A 13,309-nucleotide genomic window follows, 5' to 3' on the forward strand; every position below is an offset into this window, starting at 1 on the left:
GCGTTGGGCGCTCACGGGAAGACGACAAATGAGGCTGTAAAGGGTGATATGGGATGGACAGGCTTTGAAGTGCGGGAAGCTCAGAGCAAAATGAGATTCGACGAGAGGCTGAGGAAAATGAAGAACAGTAGATGGGCAGAGAAGGTTTTCAGGTATTTGTATAGAAAAAGCGTTGACACGCAGTGGAGAAAAAGAACTAGGAGGCTCACCAGTAAATATACGGCTAGTAGTGCGGGTGATATGGCAACAAGGAGCATTAAGCGGAAGGTCAGAGAGGCGGAGAGGACTTATTGGATGGCAGCGATGGAAAAGAAGCCGGCTTTGAGTAACTACCGAAAGGGAAAAAACGAAATAAGGAGGGAAAGGTTTTATGATAATTCAAGGGGAAGCGCTTTACTGTTTGAAGCAAGGTCGGGCTGCCTTAGAACGCGTAGTTATAAAGCGAGATTCAGTAACGAAGAAGAACAATGTACATGCTGCGGGGGAACTAAGGAAACGATGGAATATGTGCTGATTGAATGTTGCGATATTCACCCAGGTATACGTGTGGGCACGAGTCTACATGAAGCCTTTGGTTTTAGGGACAACAATGGAAAGCTGAACACGTCCGCGATAGAAATAAGTAAGAGACGGTTAGAGTATTGGTGGCAGAAAAGTAGAGATAAAGAACAAAAATAAATAATGGGGGAAAAATAAGGTCATTCTGCCTTAAGAGGCAGAGAGTTAGACCGTGAATTTATATTTTTTTGGTATAATAACATAGATTTAATTAATGTAGATAAGGTATTAGGCCAACATGAAACAAGGAAGCTTTTTTTTTTTCTTCGAGCCTGGTGGCAGACATGTCACCGCCCCGTTATAAAGGGGACGCTCATAGCATCCATCCATCCATCCGTGACACCTCTGACTTCATGCACCCGTGTGCATGAAGTCAGATGTGCAATCAGGAATGGATGTAAATCAAAGGACGGTGGGCCGCCTCGCGTTGGGCGCTCACGGGAAGACGACAAATGAGGCTGTAAAGGGTGATATGGGATGGACAGGTTTGAAGTGAGGGAAGCTCAGAGCAAAATGAGATTCGAAGAGAGGCTGAGGAAAATGAAGAAGAGTAGATGGGCAGAGAAGGTTTTCAAGTATTTGTATAGAAAAAGCGTTGACACGCAGTGGAGAAAAAGAACTAGGAGGCTCACCAGTAAATATACAGCTAGCAGTGCGGGCGATATGGCAACAAGGAGCATTAAGCGGAAGGTCAGAGAGGCGGAGAGGACTTATTGGATGACAGCGATGGAAAAGAAGCCGGCTTTGAGTAACTATACCGAAAGGGAAAAAACGAAATAAGGAGGGAAAGGTTTTATGATAATTCAAGGGGAAGCGCTTTGCTGTTTGAAGCAAGGTCGGGCTGCCTTAGAACGCGTAGTTATAAAGCGAGATTCAGTAAAGAAGAAGAACAATGTACATGCTGCGGGGGAACTAAGGAAACGATGGAACATGTACTGGCGGTCAAAGCGGGCATAGTCCAGCCGCTCCCGCGGGCGAGAGTGGTGACTGGTTGAGGCGATGCGGGCGCGCATCGCCGAAACAAAACTAAAGGACACCGGCGGTACTGTTGCGCATTCAAGTGCCACAATACGTAGAAATGAGGGAGGACGTATCCTTCTATGATTTTCCTTCTAAAACTCTAAAACATATGAATAGGAACGGATGTGGCGTTGCATCCCGGCAGTCAGGCGAGCACAGTATGTTCTACTCTTACTCTCCTGTTTAGTGGCGTCGGGCTGGTTTCTAAACGGAATTGCGCGTGTCTGCTAGATTTATTCGATAGTGAGGGCCACCAGTGGAAACAGGGGCCAACGAGCAGAATTTAAGCGGTGTTTTGTCGTAAATGAAACGTACATATTATGCAGCATGCGGCATATGTAATAATGTTTTCATCTGACCACCACCAAGCTCCTTCTGATGCCACCGCGTGCAGTGAATATGATACGATAGGCAGGTAGTCTACATTATTTGCAAACAGCTAAGCGGAAGGAAAGCTGTCTGTCTACGAAATGCGTACGGGGGCTCTTTCGCCGAAGCCGCTGAACTGCAATACGCACGCGGATGCCTCCGTTGAACTTCACTTGTGCTACAGACAGAGTTGTTGTCATGAACAACGCAGTGGTACTACTCGAAGCGTAGCTTTCTGGAGTCAGCCGATGCGGTAAAGCTTCTTCGTGCGTTGGCTGCCGCGGCGAATAAGTGACATCGCAAAATATGCCTCGCTAGAAAAGGGTCAAATGTCTTGGATATTTACTTGCCGTTTAATTCGCCTAACGCACTGTGTTAGTTTTTTCGTTTCGTGTGTCTACTTAGAATAAACGTGTTTGATCAGCATCGACAATTGCTGGCGTTTTACGTGGCAAACAAGGTATGATAACGAGGCACGCCGTATAGTGGGAATCAGGATTAATTTTGACCACTTGGTGTTCTTAAATGTGCACATAAATCTTAGTACGCGAATGTTCTTTGTATTTCAACCCCATCGAAATGCGGCCACCGTGGCCGGGAATCTATCCCGCGCCCTCGAGCATAACAGCGGGACACCATACTTGCTATGCCAGCACGGTGATTTGCTTGATCAACGTCCGCGTGCAACATACCGTGCGCTGGACATACATACCATGGCAGAAAAACGTTGACGCAGCTACCCCTTGCCTCTCCCAGGTGAAAATTTGCAACTGGGAATGCAACTGGTCCCAATTGGTCCCAGTTCAAATGGTTTATGGAACAATTCCCAGCGGGGACCAGTTGGGTCCCCACTGCAACTGGTCCCAGCTGATCCCAGTTGGGTCCCCACTGCAACTGGTCCCAGTTGTTTCCTCACTGCAGCTGGTCCCAGTTGTTTCCCCACTGCAGCTGGTCCCAGCTTGTCATTGTTTTTTGCCCGCTTGTCCTATTGTCCTTTTTTGCCCTATTAGAATTAGCCTTGAGTAAGTGTTTCATGGGTGTCCCGTCGTCATGCAGAAGGCCTGCAATATAGCAGCGCCCATGCAATGATAATCACAGTGGATGAATGAGGCATACGTTCAAATATATTTTCATAATCAAAACTACAAATGCTTATGCTGGCCCTTCATGATGTCGGCGACCATTTTGCCAAGGCAACTATGTCTTGTGTCACTTTCTTCTGGGCAGCTGCAGCGGCACTCGAGGAAATGCCTCCAAAATTCTGAAAATAAACAGAGCCATGAAATCAGAAAAACTGTAACACTTCGTTATTGAACATTAACTTTGATAAATCACAGGTCTAGATAAATTAACTAGATAAATCACAGGTCTAGATAAAAAATCTAGACCTGTGATTCACCGCACATGTTCACAATGTTGCGAAAGGCTGAGTGAAATATTACACACCCAACTATGGCTTATTGCGTATAAGAACACAGCATATCTGCAAAATTTTGCGGCAATCGAGGAAGGAAATTAGAAGAGAGGGCAAAAGAAAAAAAATGAGTGGTGCCTTATCCTGTCTACATGCTTGCGTCCTGTGTTCTTTGAGATTCACCCAAGCATGAACTGCAAACTCGCCCAAGCTTATACATTGTGTGGTTAACACTGAATTACTGCAAACTATATCAATAATCACTTAAAATCTGTATGGTTATCTTTTTCGGGATGGTGGTGACTATTATGCATAGAGCATGCCACTAAATGTCAACTTAAAGATGGCATGAAGTAATTAAATTAAGCTATGGTAGATTCACGATGAGGCAGGCGGAAAGATATAACAGACTGTAGTCAAGGCAGCCTAGTTTCCATATCGTTGCAAGCCCAACACAGCAGTCAGGCTGCAATGAGTTGGCTAAAACACGTGCTGCACGTTACATGCTTATGCAATTAAGCCAACAGCATTAATAAACCGCACCAATGAACATATGTTACGCACATTTTGTAACGAATTATATCGTTCTTATGATGTTATGTTGAACAAGTTTGATAAGCCGATTGGTGCGCACGCCAACGCACACACCGTATCGACTAGAGCGTTTTATTAAGAGGCGATCGATAAACGCGTTATTGGCTCAACACACACGCTGAGCATAAAGTACACAAAGGGTTTGCGAGACTTCAACTACACTCACGAGCAGGGCACCGGTCCTTCAGCCCTGATCTACGCTTATGTTTCTTTGTGCATAGAGTCAAACACAACAACAAACTGCAACAATATATGTGTGCAATAATTCAACCTCCATTAACAGATACCAGAGACGGAGGACGAGGGACTTGTTTTCCCGATCTTTCTGCTTCGTCCCACGTTTTTAATACAAAAAATAAGGGCAATGTCAAACAAAGACTAAATAAGAGTAAATACCATGCACTAAACTCACCGAACAATCGGAGCACATGGGCCTTGGCGTAAGCTTGTTGCTCGTCTTGCCATTATTCTTGGTGCCACTTTGTAGAGTCATATAATCCAAGTCATTTGTGGCTGAGTTCTTATGGTGCACGTTGAACATAGCCTTCACGTTCTCGTCGCGGAAATACACTAAAGCAAACACCGTGTAAGCAGGCTTACGTGTCGAGATTACACAAAGCGTGCGCCGAGTTAACTATTAAATGCGAAGCATTTCTTAGCAAACTTCTGCGACTTTGAGCGTATCTATCTATCTATCTATCTATCTATCTATCTATCTATCTATCTATCTATCTATCTATCTATCTATCTATCTATCTATCTATCTATCTATCTATCTATCTATCTATCTATCTATCTATCTATCTATCTATCTATCTATCTATCTATCTAGCCGCCTACGACTTTGTGCTCTCCTGGCCGTTTCGTTAATCGGATGTATACGAAAACTGGTGTGTCATAACATGGCCTTATTACGAACATAAATGACAGTTCATATCATGAAAATCATGACACGCATGTCATGAACAGCTTCATTTACATTCCACGGCCTTAGGCTCTTGCGGCCGTTCCGTTAACTTCATGTACACCAAAATTGGTACGGCGTGACAAGAATTCATGACGAACATAATGACTGGTCCTAACAGGCAAATCATGACGCGCATGTCATGTGCAGCATGATTTACATGACATGGTCTCTGGGCGCTCGCGGCCGTTTAAATGAAGGGATATATACGAAAACTGGTATGACGTGACATTTCTGTATGACGAACATAACTGACACGTGGTAACATGAAAATCATGACATGCATGTCATGTACGACATGATTTACATGCCACACTCATGGCGCACTCGCGGTCGTTTCGCTAGATTGATATACACCAAGATCAGTATTGCGCGATGTGACTGTATGAAGAACATGAATAACAGGTGGTAGCATGAAAACCATGACATCCATGACATGTATGTCATGATTTACATGCCACGCTCATGGTGCATTCGCGGCCGTTTCGCTTGCATGATCGAGTTGCGCTACACGACCGTATGATGAACGTAAGTGAGAGGGGGTAACATGAAAATCATGACATGCAAGTCATGTACGACCTGATTTACATGCCACGCTCATGGTGCGCTAGTGGTCGTTTCAGTAGATTGATACACACCAAAATTGGTATTGCGCGCAGCGACTGTATGACGAACATAAATGAGACGTGGTAACATAAAAATCATGACATGCATGACATGTACGACTTACGTGCAATGCTCATGGCGCACTCGTGGCCGTTTCGCTTGCTTGATATAGACCAAAATTGGTATTGCGCGACGCGACTGCATGATGAACGTAAATGAGAGGTGGTAACATGGAAATCATGACATGCAGATAATGTACGACATGACTTGCAAGCCACACTCATGATACATTCGCGGCCGTTTTCCTAGCTTGATATATATCAAAATTGGTCTTGCGCGACGCGACTGTATGACGAACATGAATAATAGGTGGTAACAGGAAAACCGTGACATGATGTCATGTATGTCATGATTTACATGCAACGCTCATGGTGCATTCGCGGCCGTTTCGCTGGCTTGATATACACCAAAATTGGGATCACGCGAAGCAACTGTATGACGAACGTAAATGAAAGGTGCTAACATAAAAATCATGGCATGCATGACATGTACTACATGATTTACATGCCATGCTCATGGCGCACTCGTGGCCGTTTCGCTAGATTGATATGCACCAAAATTGGTATTGCGCGATGTGACTCTATGAAGAGCACGAATAACAGGTGGTAACATGAAAACCATGACATGCATGCCATGTATGTCATGATTTACATGCCATGCTCATGGTGCATTCGCGGCCGTTTCGCTAGCTTGATATACACCAAAACTGGTATTGCGCAATGTGACTGTGTGATGAACATTCGTGACAGGTGGTAACATGAAAAACCATGATATGCATGTCATGTATGGCATGATTTACATGCTATACTCATAGTGCATTCTCGGCCATTTCGCTCGTTTGATATACACCAAAATTTGTATTGCGCGATGTGACTGTAGGACGAACATAAATGAGAGGTCTTAAGATGCGAATCATGTTATGCATGTCATGTACGGTATGATTTACATGCCACTGTCATGGTGCGCTTCCGGCCGTTTTGTTAACTGGATATATACCAAAATTGGTATGGCATGACACGAGTGCGTGATGAACATAAACGACAGGTCATGCATTGTATGTACCAGAATATGCGTTTCATTGGCATGGTGTGTACTAGATTGTGCATGCATGCGTGCATGGCAAACGTGCGATATATGGTGGACTAGATGCCATGGCATGAATGATTTCAATTGGCTCAAAGACAAACAAGGCTATGTATGCAGCTCTTTGTTGGCTGCTTTGCATTACATCGATTCCCACAGTGCGTGGGATCTGCCGAATTTTTTCGGCGCGCCACCTATCCAGCGCTGGTCTCCCATACGTGTGGGCACGAGTCTACATGAAGCTAAAGCCCCTCCATCACGTCTACTGCCGCTTTTTTAAGTAACGCCATCTATATTGTTCGACGACGACGCCCACTTCCGGTTCCGGAGCTTCCGGAAGGAAGTTCTTGAGCCACTTCCTTCCGCTTTTTCCTTCCATCTTGCTTCTGCGCACGCATGTGCACACGCGAGAAAGCACATATTTGCATCTCCGTTTCGCAAGTGTTGTTGTTTTGAGGTTCGTCGTAAACTGCCTGCCGCCGAGCGAGTTTTCGCTCGGTGTTTCTGCGTCGCGAGGGCGTGGGCGGGCATGGGGCAAGTGAATCAACCGGAAAAGCAGCAGAAACATCATGGCGGCACTTCGGCTTCCGCTAGGCGGGGAACCGGTGTAAAGGGAGAGGGGGCAGACGAGTTGGCGCTACTTAACCTAGCCGGCGGAAAACGCATGGAGGGGCTTTACATGAAGCCTTAGACCTACTCCATGTTTGTAAACAGCGGTAGGCGCCGTCGATATATTGCCACGCCCACTTCTTGTCTTGTTTTGATGTATTCGGGTTTGACCGGCAGGGACGATTATCAAGGCTCGACGCTGTCCGCGAAGTAGTGTTCTAGAAGCGTCGCGATTGTAGTAGATCGGTTTGTTAAGATTGCGCCCCGCACGCGAATGTTCCAGTTTTGTCTAGAGATAACGCCGCCACCAGCGATATTGCTGGAAAGTTCGATAGCGCCTGTATAAAAGCCGACGCGCTTGATCGCTTGTCAGTTGATCGACGGTCGACGCTCTGTTCGCCGCTATCAGTTTATTGCTGTAGCTGGAGTTTCATTTTCCCGGCCACAAGTTCGGCCTAATAAAGAGTTTCATCTCGGACGTGCTGACTGCTGCCTTCGTCGACGTCACGACCACGCGAAATCTGGTGGAAGTGCTGTTCCTTCATGATCCAGACGCCCCCGTCAAGCCGTGAACCCAGCCCCCAGCGCGGAGAAGACATCGACGCCAACCACGACCAGCGAGCTAGCCGTAGGCAACAAGGCCTAGCACCGGAGTACGGGCCTCTAGCCGACAACACTCGGAACAGAAAGGCCAGGACCACGACTGCGGCAACGATGACAGACACTGCGCCACCGCCCGCGATCGTGATGCAGCAGCCAAGGGAGCCGCCGATCTTTCGGGGATCATCATGTGAGGACCCAGAAACGTGGCTCGAGTCGTACGAGAGAACTGCGGCCTTCAACAACTGGGACCTCAGCGACAAGTTACGCTACGTGTACTTCGCTTTGGAAGACAGCGCCAGGACGTGGTTCGAGAACAGGGAGTCTACGCTGACAACGTGGGACATCTTCCGGACCAGCTTCCTCGCAGCATTCACAAGCGTCGTGCGAAAGGAAAGGGCCGCCGCTTTACTGGAGACACGGGTCCAGCTCCCGAATGAAAAAGTGACAATCTTCGCGGAAGAAATGGCCAGACTCTTCTGCCACACCGACCCTAACATGACCCAGGAGAAGAAGGTCCGTTTCCTCATGCGAGGAGTAAGGCAAGAGCTCTTCGCTGGGCTCATGCGGAACCCACCCAAGACAGTCCAGGAATTTGTCTCCGAGGCCATAACAATCGAGAGCACGTTGGAAATGCGCACCCGGCAATACAACCGCAGTTTCTCGACCACAAGCTACGCCGACGTTCAAGCGCTAGGATCCACCGACCTGCGTGAGACGATTCGAGCAATCGTGCAAGAGGAGCTGCGAAAACTTCTACCTTCGTCGCAACCTCAAGTAGATTCCATCGCCGACGTCGTGCGCCAGGAGATCCAGCATTCACTCGGTGCGCCTCAGCTAGTAGAGCCGCAGCCGCAAGCTATGAGCTATGCTGCTGCAGCCCGCCGTCATGCTTTTCCTCCACGCCCACGCCAAGACGACACACCGCCGCAGTACCGTCGCCGCCACCGACGCCCTACCAGGGGGCCAACGTGAGCGGATGCCTGCAACGTCGGCTCTGGCAAACGGTACGTGCTACTCCTACCCAATCTCTTCTACGGCCACTAAACTGCTCGAACAGCGACACAAGTGCCTAAGGAACACAGAGACACCGCCCATTCCGGGCAAGCTCCGACCTTCTGTGTGCTACGAACAATTAGTGCACCGAGACGCTGACCCTCCGAGCTAAGCCTCTCTGGGACTCCGCACCTCCGCCGACACTGCCAGCGACGCCTGCCGGTATCATGGAAGTAGCGGTTGAAGGCCACACCATCACTGCAGAAGAGTTCCAGGCAGACCATTGGACACCTGTTCTCTACAAAGCCTACGCGTCCCGACCAGCCAGTTCACCGAAACCGCTTCCCTACCCCAACGCTACCTTCGAGGCGGCTAACCCAAACGCCAGGAACGCGGCGCACGACGCAGCAGCCGCAACTGGCAGCGGCACGACGCCAGCCCGCTTACCACCTGCGACCAAGGAGACTCGAATCACTGTGAAACGCAGCAAGCAGCTGCCACCGCTCCCACCGAACGCTATTCGCGTCGTCGTTCGCCCACGAGGTGAACTGCGACTTCGAGATATCCCAACCCCTCGACTCACGAAGGCAGTGCAGGCCGAACTCCAGATCACTCTACCCGACGACTTCTGTCTGCGCATCCACCCCACCAATAATACCTTCACTGCGGCTACGACACACTCCTCAACAGCTGAGATTCTGAAGACGCTGACCTCACTCACTATTGGAGACCATACCTACCCATGCGTGGCGTACGTGGCAGCTCCACCGGGCGCTGCAAGAGGAGTCATCTCAAACGCCTTTGACGACGAGACCCCAACGCAGCTGTACCAAGACCTGGTCAGACGAAATCCGGAGTACACTATACTCGCAGCTCGACAGATGGGGAAGACGCACTCCATTCTCATCACCTTCGACGCAAATGAAGTCCCGCACTCCATTAAATATATGGGAGCCATTCACCGCTGCACTCCGTACCGTGGCAGTCCGGATGCCTGTACGAACTGCAGACAGCCTGGTCATCGTTATGACGTCTGCCCAAACCCCAAGTCTAATCTTTGCCCACGTTGCGGCACACAACACCTGCCCCAAGAACCTCCTTGCACGCCCAAGTGCATTCTGTGCGAGGGCTCTCACCTTACCGGCACTGGATCATGCAAAGGACGAAACCTTCACCAACCACGCAAACGGACAAAGCAACCAGAAACGCAGCAACAAGAACCGGTCGCACACGGGGACAACTTTCCCCAGTTGTCGTCAGGGCCCATTCAGCCCACCCAGCCCAGCCAACACAAGCAAGCCTGGACCGGGCCGCTGAACAAAGACTGGGGCCCTTCCCGCTCTTCCTCCAAGCACGCATCATTCTTGACAGCGACTCCCACTCTACAAGACGCCCTGGCGAAGTCTCGGGAGGAGGCAGCGGCGGCCAAAGCAGAAGCTCAAGCAGCTCGAGCAGAAGCCGCAGCCCTTTCATTTCATTCATTTAATTCATTTTTATTTCAACATCAGATTTTGACAAATACAGATGTTGAGGGCTGTGAGCTAAAAGCCACAAAACGGCTTGACGAGGCCCACGGTCCCTTGAACTTGGCACCGACAGAAAAGCAACGTGTACACAGAAAAGCAATAAATATACTGTCTTCCTTTTACCCCCACAAATACAAAGAAAAACAAACAAAAAAGAAACAAATTAATGAATTGTTACATAAAAATACGCATGTTTTCACATAACGTAATGCAATTGTATATGAGAAATGCATCTTAACATAAAATGTGACAATATTTTATTACATTGCAGCACGTAGAATGTAAACCTGCTGTAGAACATATGTTGTCATAATATGCACAAAAAGTAGAAGTTTATAACGCATAAAAAAATGCAAACAATCAAAACAATCAAAACGGCAAAAGCGAAATGTTTATAAACGAAATGTTTGTAAGCTTATTTCTCGTGAGCAAGAAAAGAGAAACGCACACGCTAATGAGAATTGTTTAAATGGTATGGCAATAAGTAGCATAACATCTGTTTACCATAGTTAGTTCGTGTTCGCGGAAGTACCCATTCTTCAGTAAGGCGAGTCATGCGTAGCTTTTTATTTTCTTTTAGACAAGAAAGGTTGCGTAAGAAATTGTTGTTCTTAGCGACACCGGCATGATAGCGTTTAGATAGCATCTTTTCGTATAGTGATGGAAGCGGAACTAGGTTCAATTGAAGAAAGAGTGGTTCAGTGTGACTGTTATGTGGCGCGTTCATGATAGCACGGATCGCTTTTTTCTGGATTATGTGAAGATTTTTGATGTTCGCTAGCGTCGTTGTAGCCCACACTAAGTGGCAATACTTTATATGCGATGCCAATAGGCTGTTATAAATAAGCAGCTTAATATCTTTTGGCAAGTAGTATTTGCATTTATTGAGTATACCGCACACCCGTGAAATTTTACCCGCGATTAGTTCAGTGTGCCTATTCCAGGACATGTGTTCCTCAAACAAAACACCGAGACTCTTTACGGAAGGCACTATTTCAACAGATGAATTTTCATAGCATAAACCAGTCTGAGCATCCATCCTGCGGTTTTTGGGCCTGAACAAAACAGCCTTTGTTTTAACAACATTTATTTTAGGAGAATTGTCAGCACTCCATGACGATAGTAACGATAATGTGTGATTGGCATCTTTTATTGCATCAGCAGCATCGCGTGCGGTGAAAAGTAGCGTAGTGTCGTCTGCGTATATTATAAATCTTGCCGAATCATCGATTCTTACTATGTCATTAATATACAGGCAGAACAAAAGGGGCCCCAGAATGCTGCCCTGTGGAACACCGGCACTTAACGCCTTGAAATCTGAGGTGTGATGCTTGATGTATACCTGTTGTTGGCGATGTTTCAGGTAGGAAGTGAGAAGCTCTAGAAACACGCCACGAAAACCATGATGACTCAACTTTTTCAGCAAAGTAGAATGATTTATGTTATCAAAAGCCTTCGAATAGTCTACGAATACGCCTAATGTACACATTTCGTGCTCGAAAGACTGTAATATGATTTCCTTCTGTGACAAGAGAGCGTCTTCAGTAGAAAAACCTTTTCTGAACCCGAACTGACTGTCGGTTATAATCTGATGTTTGTCAATAAAAGTAATCATTCTATTATATATTAGCTTATCCAAACCTTTAGAAAATACTGGCAGAAGGGATATTGGCCTATAATTGGAGAGTACATTAGTGTCGCCACCTTTGTGTAAAACGATTACTTTCGCCTTCTGTAATTCCTCTGGGAAATGTCCGTGCGAGAAAACAAGGTTAAAAACCTTGTTTTCTCGCACACATCGCGAAGAACACATCGCGAGAACACATCGCGAAGCTCGAGGCCCAGATAAGTACTCTTGCCACAAGCTATCCAAATCCACCAACCCCCGCTCCAACTGCATCACAACCTCCTTCCCCCAATCCACCCACAGCCCCTATCATAGCCAACCACGTCAACTCTACTTCCTCTCCTCATGCTCTAGAGTTAGATGTTGACACGGAACTTCCTCGGCACTCAACTGAGTGCACACCGCCCCATCCCTCCACACACTCCTCTCTAACCGATATACCAAATCTGCTTGAGTCTTTTACTGCTCGTTTTGAGGCGAAATTGCAGGAAGCTATCACTAGCATCAATCAGGAATGTGCAACGCTCAAAGATGCGGTAGTACGTGTAACAACAGACAATGCTGCGCTTAATCACCGTTTTGATGCCCTAACTCAAGCATTCAATGACCGCTACAACAATCTTGAGTCACAGCTCAATTCTTTCGCAACCCGCCTTCCTAATCGAGACCTCCCCCCTAGTAAACGCAAGAAGCCTAAGGCAGGAACCTCCAGGAACTTCGAAATCATTACTTCCCAACATATCCTGTAGTAACACACCCCGACTATACAGGTCCCCCTAATGACCTCCTCGACGAACCCATTACAGTAGCAGAAGTTCAAGCCGAACTACAGAAACTAAACACTTGTTCAGCCCCTGGTCCGGACGGGGTGCACAACAAAGCACTCCGCAATCTCGATGCCCAATCCATTGCCGTCCTTACTGACTACTTTAATGAGTGCTGGCAAAAGGGCACCCTCCCACCTCAATGGAAAGACGCCAAGGTCATCTTTATACCCAAACCTGGGAAACCTCTGCTTACCTCTAACCTCAGGCCCATATCCCTCACCTCATCTGTCGGCAAACTTATGGAGCATGTACTCCAAACCAGGCTTTGCCAGTACCTAGAAGGCAAGAATCTCATGCCCACTTGCATGTTTGGATTTCGTCCGGGTCTTTCCACACAGGACGTTTCCTACAAATAAAACATCATATTCTCGACTCTAAAACCTGTGACACCAGAGCTATCTTAGGTGTAGACCTCACTAAGGCATTTGACAACGTTATACACTCAGCTATCCTACA

At 47.3% G+C, this 13,309-nt stretch overlaps 1 long non-coding RNA gene across 1 annotated transcript; it reads right to left on the reverse strand.

Annotated features, from left to right (window-relative positions):
* Window positions 1-3,053: 3,053 nt before the first annotated feature.
* LOC125758184 (uncharacterized) lies at window positions 3,054-4,443 on the reverse strand. Its single transcript, XR_007415939.1, has 2 exons — window positions 4,368-4,443; window positions 3,054-3,208 (listed from the first exon to the last, which is right to left on the reverse strand). It is a non-coding gene; the product is annotated as an uncharacterized LOC125758184 (long non-coding RNA).
* Window positions 4,444-13,309: the final 8,866 nt, after the last annotated feature.

The sequence above is a fragment of the Rhipicephalus sanguineus genome, chromosome 4 (genome assembly GCF_013339695.2).
Source record: "Rhipicephalus sanguineus isolate Rsan-2018 chromosome 4, BIME_Rsan_1.4, whole genome shotgun sequence".
Taxonomy (NCBI): Eukaryota; Metazoa; Arthropoda; class Arachnida; order Ixodida; family Ixodidae; genus Rhipicephalus; species Rhipicephalus sanguineus.